Genomic DNA, 8655 nt, shown 5'->3' on the forward strand with positions numbered 1-8655 from the left:
TATTGGATTCCTTAAAATTTTTACTAATTTCAACAATAGATTTAAGTACCAAAATATTAACCCGAGACAATGTAGGCCTAACAACAATGTTTGCTGCTTCTTTTTTCTTTTTTTGTTGTATTTTGACAACCTTTGATTTTGATGTTTCGCCAGAGTCTTTGTTTGAATCCTTCTGAAGATTCATAGGATCATGCAAACACTTTTTTCTATTTTCTTTCCAATTTTCATTGTCGGAATCATATATATTTCTATTAATTAACGGATCCATTACTATGATAGAATAGAACAATTAACAAAAACAAAAAAGGGAAGAAAAGAAGACCTGATGATGGATTAAGAAGAAAAAGATGTTGGGTTAAAACGATGATGGATTAAGAAGAAAAAGACGATGATGGATTAAGAAGAAAAAGAAAAAACCAATAAAATATGCTGGGTTAAGAAGAAGAAAGACGATTATGGAGAAAGAAGAACTGAAAACGTGATGGAGTAAGAACTGAACGGGAGAGAAATTGTCCAAATTTTTGAAATTTCAAATATTTTGAATTTTGAAATTCAAAATTGGGTGTTTAAATTAAAATTAATAATTCAAAATCCAAAAACTGATTTAAAAGGTTGAGTGTTTTAATGGAGAAAATTAAAAATCCAAAAACTGATTTAAAAGGTTGAGTGTTTTAATGGAGAAAAAATAGACATTAAAATGGGTAATTGTGTATTATAGGAGAGAGAATGTTATGTATCTATAAACTTATACTAAAATTAAAAAAAAGGGAATTATGTAATATTTAAAAAAAGAAGAGAAAATTAGAGAATATAAAACTTATAGTTGTGTATTTAAGTTATTTTTCCTTTTATTTAATAGCCATTTTCCAATTCAAAGTAGATCTTCCAATTATCATATTTCTATATATTTTGTATTTATCAGTTATTTCTTTTTTTCTTCTTTTCTTAATTAGCATATAACTCCAAATTATGGATAATTTTTTTTCTTTTCTTCTCTTTCATGAATGATTTTTTGAATTCACTCCAAATTAAAATCCTCCCATTTTCTTTCTGTCACGACCCAAAATCGGGCCGCGACTGGCACCCACACTTACCCTGCTGTGTGAGCGAACCAACCAATCTAGACCTTAACATTTCAATATAATATCAACATAAAGTAATGCGGAAGACTTAAACTCATTAATAGAAATCAATAATCAACTTCTATAATTCAAAACTTATCATTCCCCAAAATCTGGAAGTCATCATCACAAGAACATCTATAATCAAATTACTAAACTAAGAGTATTCTAAGAAGCTAAAATACATAAGAAGCTAGTCCATGCCGGAAGTTCAAGGCATCGAGACTTGTAGAAGAAGATCCAGTCCAAGCTAGAAGCATTAGCTCACCCTGAATTTCCGATGTAGTAAGACTGGCTTGAATTACTGTTGAGTCGAAGACGACGGCACGTTTGCTGCACTCCACAAATAAACAAGAAGAAAACAATAAAAGTAGGGGTCAGTACAAAACACGGGTACTGAGTAGATATCATCGGCCAACTCAAAATAGAAAACCGTATATATTAAGCAATATCATAAAATCAACTAATATCCTTAGCATGCAGCATTTACAGTTACCATAACCCTTGGTTACAACACCAAGCACATCAATGAGGACTCACGCCTCCTCATCATACTTATTTGGGAATTCAGTTCATTAGATTGAGTATATTAACATTTTTCAAGATTCATTATCTTTATTCCCCTCGTGTCGGTACGTGACACTCCGATCCTCATATACTATCCTGGTACCAGAACGTGGCACCCGATCCATATTCTATCCTGGTGTCGGAACGTGACACCCGATCCATATTCCATCCTGGTACCGGAACGTGGCACCCGATCCATATTCTATCCTGGTGTCGGAACGTGACACTCCGATCCTCATATACTATCCTGGTACCGGAACGTGGCACCCGATCCATATTCTATCCTGGTGTCGGAACGTGACACTCCGATCCTCATATACTATCCTGGTACCGGAACGTGGCACCCGATCCATATTCTATCCTGGTGTCGGAACGTGACACTCCGATCCTCATATACTATCCTGGTACCGGAACGTGGCACCCGATCCCCTAATCTCACTACTTTCATTCATCAAGCCTTCTTTTATACCAAGGCATCATCATTAACAAAGTAGATTAGGGTTTCTTTTCAAGATTTGGGATTCAATAACTTCATCATGCTTATTTATTCATAATTACATAATCACATCATTCATGCACGCATACAATTAAGCATATAGAAGGTTCACAATACTACTAACACATATCATTCGCTATTAAGAGTTTATCTATCAAATAGAAATAAACCATAACCTACCTCCACCGAAGAATTGCGATCAACAAGCTATCTTCTCAGAATCCTTGCTATCCTCTTCGTCTCTCTCTCTCTCTACTCGTTCTCTTTCTTATTTTTCTTATTCCAACCCTCTTTCTTTTACCCTAATTAACATATAATTAAGAATAAAGGATGGCAATAATGCCCCACTAATTAACTTAAGGTTACCTCTTTTAACCCCCAAGTAATTAGACTTATTAATGTTAACCCACTAACTTTATAATTAAGGCAAGAATAGTCAAAAACGTCCCTTAAAACGTATCAAGAAATCCGACCCAGACTGGGATTGCGCAACCTGCGACAGCCCGTCGTGCCTGTGACGGTCCGTCCTGCAGGTCGTCGCAAGGGTCAGAGACTCAATTTCCATTGAATAATCTGCTACGGTCCGTCACGCCTGTGACGGTCCGTCCTGCCATTCCATTACGAAGTTCAGAGAGTCGATTTTCAGTACCCAATTTCAGATTTTCTAAGTGTTTTGAAACGAGACCCTGCGACGGTCCGTCGTGCCCATGACGGTCCGTCGTGCCCATGACGGTCCGTCGTGGGGTCTGTCGCTTCTGCCAGTTTTTCCAGAATTGAAGTCTGCTACTCAAAACGACTAAACAGGTCGTTACACTAACCTTTGCCTTGACAAGATGGTGTTGCAACTCTCATAATAATTTATGAAACTCCGCTAATGGCCATGAAAGAAAGCTTTGATGCTTAAAAATTCGAATCACAATTTTATGAAATCGTTACTAGATATAAATTTGAGGATTTCAATTATTTATTATGTATGAATGTCTTTGAGTGTATCTCTAACTTGTTATAAATTTATATTAATATATTCAGATGTATTAGTTTCTAGTTATAAATTGGTATGATCATATATTTGATTGTATGTGATCACTAGTTTACATTTGTATCATGTATATGACATATTTGTATTAATGTATTTGTTTGTTTCTATGGTGTTTTATCAACATAATGTATCTACATCAATGTCGTATCAAAGTATTTTAATTGATTATAATTTAATAATTATTTTAAAAGAAATTGATGATTTAACATTTTTTGTACTGTTTTATAAGATAAGAATAAACATATTGTATGTTACATAACAACACAAATATTTAAATTTCTCTTCTTGATTATAGTTTTGAAAAAAATTTAAATAGTTTTCAGTGGAATCAATTGTTACATCAATTAACAATGTTATTCTAAAGTGTTTAATAATAAAATTAAGACTTCACTTCATTGAATATGCCAGTTAGAATATCATTTCTTACTTATACAATATTTCGTGATACGTTTAATCTAAAACATTATAGTGATCATTATTATTTTTTAGAATACATTCAAAGTTAAGACAATATATTTAAAATTAATTATTTGATAAATCTAATTAATTTTAGCTTGAAATGCTTAGTAAAACTTCTCAAAGAAAAAAGAACGATAAATATACTTGTCTACGTTTTAATTAGTAGAAAAGTTAATAAGAAAATTTCAAATTAATAGTAACAATAAGGGCAATTTTCACATATAGTAAACAAAAAATTCATATTTGTATGTTATAACAAAGTTTGCATAATTGCGCTCTATAGCAAACATATAACTGTATAACTAGCTATACATATACAACTGTATAATTCGCTGGCCTATTTCACTGTAATTGTATAATGCGTAATTGTATAATTTGCTGCCTATTTCGCTGCAATAAGTGTATAAAATTTTCTTTGCATACAATTGAATCGAAATAAAATGTTTGTATATTGTATAAGTATAAGTGTATAGGAAGAAGATATATGGTTTTCTCTCGCTTTATACAAAAACAGAAACACAATTTATACACTTCTGATGTATAAAGCAAGAGAAAATTGTATTTCACTGCAATTATATAATTCGCTGGCCTTTTTCGCAACAATATTTGTATAAAATTTGCATTTGTATACAATTGAATCGAAATAAAATGTTTGTAAATTGTATAATTAAGTGTATAGCACGAACACATATGTTTTTGCATGTGTATACACAATTTTTCCTCGCTTTATACAAAACAGAAACACAATTTATACACTTCTGTTTTGTAAAGCGAGAGAGGCGAGCAGAGGGACAGTGGCGAGCGAGAACGGGAGAGTGGCGAGCGAGAGTTTTGGAAGAGAGACGACTGATAAATGTTGACAAACGTTTGCTATGGGGCACAATTAAATCAAACAGTAGCTACTCCATTTATTTTAAGTTATTAGTTTGCTATTATATACAATTATTCCTAACAATAAAGACTTAATTTTTGTTTATATTTGGATGGTTGTTATATATTGTTTTATAATGTATGGTATTGAGGGAGTTGGTAAGAGACGTATCGTTGCAATTTGTAACTATATTAAGCAAAGGTTATTGTTTCCTATCCACAAGTAGGCAATGAAGGTTCTATATGATATCCCAACCGATGAAACTTTCGACCAAGAGCATCCGTTATTGAGATTTAAATCAAAAAATAAACATCAAGAAAATTCCTTCGACTTAAAATAGCAACAGACCATGGGCCATAAGTGTTATCTACTCTCTTATGTCTTGTATATTCGAAAGTATTTAGCATTTTCAATAGTCAACAACTTGTTGAGCCTCAACACATTTATTGTCTTAACTCCCATGATTAAGGCAAGAATGACTGAGGTTGCCTTTCTGGGCAAACCTTGGGTTACTACAGATCTTTTTCATTGTCTGCATTGTCACACCATTATATTGTATGGGTTGCAGCAAAAAGTGCATATTTGAGGAACGAAAAATTATTTGGATTGATATATTTTAATAATTAGATTGATATATTTTAATAAATAATTATTGATTTTAATAATATTTTTTATTTATTATCATTATAGTAATATCATGTTAACTCTATAATATGTATTAAAAGTGAATTATGTATGTAATATGTATGTATTATAATTGTTTTTAAAAATATATTATGCTTGTTTGGTAAGAAATTGACACATTGAATTGTAAGTATAGTAAAATATGTAATAAATGTATTATCCATCAATAAAACTTGTAGTATAGGTGAACAAAAATTTGTTCTTTGTAATATGCATTAAAATTGTATTATAAATGTATTAAAAGTGATTAAGTGAAAAAAAATATTATTGTTATAAATGGTAAATATTTTCTTAATATAGTATTATTTATGCAAGTTTTCCTCTGAGGAATAGGACCCTTTTACTGACTACGCTTTACTAGGTGATGATATTCTAATATGTATTGTATATAATGAAATGTATTGTATTATACTGCAATGTGTATTGTATCGTATTACATTGTTTTAATAATACAATATTTGGATAGATTGTATCGTTATCCGTCATTACATAATGTCACATATTCATAATTTGAATAATAAACGTACAAGAAATTATAAATACGTGGTAGAATTACTGTTAAAAGGTAGAATAAATGATAAAATAAAATTATTATATAATAAGTAAAGATAAAATTAGAAGAATATAATATTATCTAACGATAAATTTAAATAATACGATACAATATAATTCAAATAACAATAAAAAATAAGCATTAAATTTAAACTAACAATATAATACAATACCAACCGATAACAACCATCCAAATTTCACAAGGTGTAAAAGGGTATTTTGTTACTACCGTGCTTCTCAGAATTAATAATATTTTACATCACATTCATTGGTTGTGTCTTCTAGAGGTATGTATTTAATCTTCTTCATCTTTTGTCTGCTTAGTGCTTTTGGTTCTTCGTTTAATCTTGCCTCTTGGTTGAATTTGTTTCTTTTTCTGCAAATGTTGTACGTATCAATCAAGGGAAACTTAGTAAATTGAATTCATTAGGCAGAATATTTATCCATGGGACTTAATTTAATATTTTTTTATTAGATTTATCGTTGAAACTATTTATCTGATTGTCCCTTGTTTTGTTCACTCAACCACTTATGATGGTATCTACACACTCAAATGGTATCTATATACTTCGCTAGCATCAAGCACAATCTTTTTACTAAAACACTATCTCTTATCATTAGAGTTCAAGCAGTAAAAGCGAATTAAAAAACATAAGGGTATGACTGTAAGAGGGAGTTGCTTCTAACACTACAAAAAAACATCTAAATCGTGGGGGTTTCAAAGCGGAGGTTAGCTACAACTCTCACATATTACATTAAGTAATGTGGGTTTGATATCTTACGGAAAATAAAAATAAATAGCGGGATTTAAAACCCCTAGAGAAAAATTTAAGTAAATACCGGAAGTTTAAACACCTGCTATTTCAGAATATATTTTTTATTTCATAATATAAGATATATATTTTTTATTTATGAAATACAAATACTCACAACTTTTGGAAATAGGTAATTTCATAAAAAGTTATTTTTACTTTAATTGCAAAACAAAAAATAAACACAACTTTAGGAAACTTCCAAATTATCTCTCACTGTCACACTTCTCTCATTGTCGATAGAGCACTTCTCCGACGTCTACAGCGGTAGTTCTCCGTCGTCTCCATCGCACTCCTCCGCCGTCTCCTCACAGCTCTATAAACTTTAGCTGCTCACGAGATTCAAAATGGGATAGGTGTTGTAAGGTAATGTTTTCCACTTATCACCTCTTTGAATAATGAACCGGCCTCATATTTTTGGATTTTATCATCTGAATTTTCACAAATTGTACAAATTATTGCTTGTATTTACTATGTAAGCTTATTTTTTTGTTGTTTGTATAGATGCATGGAGGTAAAATTAGGTTAATATTGTTGTATTAGTCTTGGAGGAAAAATTCAAAATATTAAATTTGAACAAGTATTTTGTGGTAGAATTAGGTTTATTTTGTTATAATTTTGGCGATAATTACAAACTTTTTGAGGCATTTTGTGTATAGAGATTCTTAGTCTCAATCGTGTTGCTCAACAGGTGGCTTGTTTCTTTGTAAAATTTGTCTTCTCTGTCAATCCTTGTTTATGCATAAGGTTATATAGTTTCTCTTTCTTTAGCTGCTACATATGCCCTCGATTTCACTTATCTCTGTATACTTGTATTCGTATATTATATTCTTATAGGTCTGTAGTCCACATGTTCTAATAGGTCTTTATAGGAAGTCCTTTAGTCCTTTGGTCCACATATATTTTGTGGTAGAAGATTTTTACAGGAAGTCTCGTAGTCCACATGTTCACATATTCTGCATTTTGAGGTATCATCTCTTAGTTTGCAACAGTTTGTTCTCTCCTGTTTGCTAGCTCCCGTTGTGTGGTGGATCTTTTTTCCTTAATTATACTGTAATTTTACAACAACAAATTACATGAGAAACTAGATGACATAATCTGAGTACAAAGACAACCATCACATGCACACAGATACCATAAGTACTATATATGATGCACTAAGCATCAGACTATGTAATAATTACCCCAATCACCTTTAGGTATACCCAGGGCTTCCCACACTGCTTTAGAGGCATCAACAATGTTATTGGGGCATGGAGGCTGATAATCGTGCTCGTCATCACATCCCATGGTAGAATCACACTCATCTACAACTTTAGCTTTCACACTTCTTCCATTAGCACTTATGGTGATGTAGTTGAGACATCTATCTCCTCCGTTGTACCATCCTATTGAAAGAGCAACAACTGGAGTGTCATCAGAGTGGTATTGGTTATCACATTCTGATGGTCCACCGCCATTTCCACCATTTTCAAAGCTATTCAGGGTTAAAATAGCTTTGGTATTATCAGTCACTGGAGGTGAACATTTGTAAGTGGTGTACATCTTGCCTTTTTTGCAACAATCTGAGTCGATTTTGGGGTTACATTGTCCTGGAGTGGATTTATGTCTCTGATTTTGCCACTCGACTGGCAAGCCTGTAGTCTTGCATCTAAGCAGTAAGTAAGAGTGACAAAAACCAGCAAAACCAAAAGTGATGTTCCTAAAGTAGACTTCATGGTTTTTGTTCCCGTTTTCTAGTTAGGTGTTGTTTTGAAACGTTATTTGTGTGGAGATTGCGATGATCAAACTAGTTTATATAGTATTTCTGGTCAGACAATATGCCAATATTCTGCTCAATGCAAGGAAGTTTTCTCTTAACAAAGCATACAACTATTGAGTTTAGCAGTCAAATAGATTACTCCTAATTGTGATTTTGTTGTACTGGAGTGGACATATCACATACTATATTGTACTTTCCTTGACGATCATGCCATTTTTTCTATAATCAGTAGTTATCTAGATTGGAGTGGTGAATACAAGTTTGTATCTTTCCGTAGGTATTTAGGTGAGAA

At 32.0% G+C, this 8655-nt stretch overlaps 1 pseudogene; it reads right to left on the reverse strand.

Moving 5' to 3' along the window:
- Positions 1-7758: 7758 nt before the first annotated feature.
- On the reverse strand, positions 7759-8319 carry LOC101263051 (kiwellin-1-like; annotated as a pseudogene).
- Between the last annotated feature and the right edge of the window lie 336 nt (positions 8320-8655).

The sequence above is a fragment of the Solanum lycopersicum genome, chromosome 1 (assembly GCF_036512215.1).
Source record: "Solanum lycopersicum chromosome 1, SLM_r2.1".
Lineage (NCBI taxonomy): Eukaryota > Viridiplantae > Streptophyta > Magnoliopsida > Solanales > Solanaceae > Solanum > Solanum lycopersicum.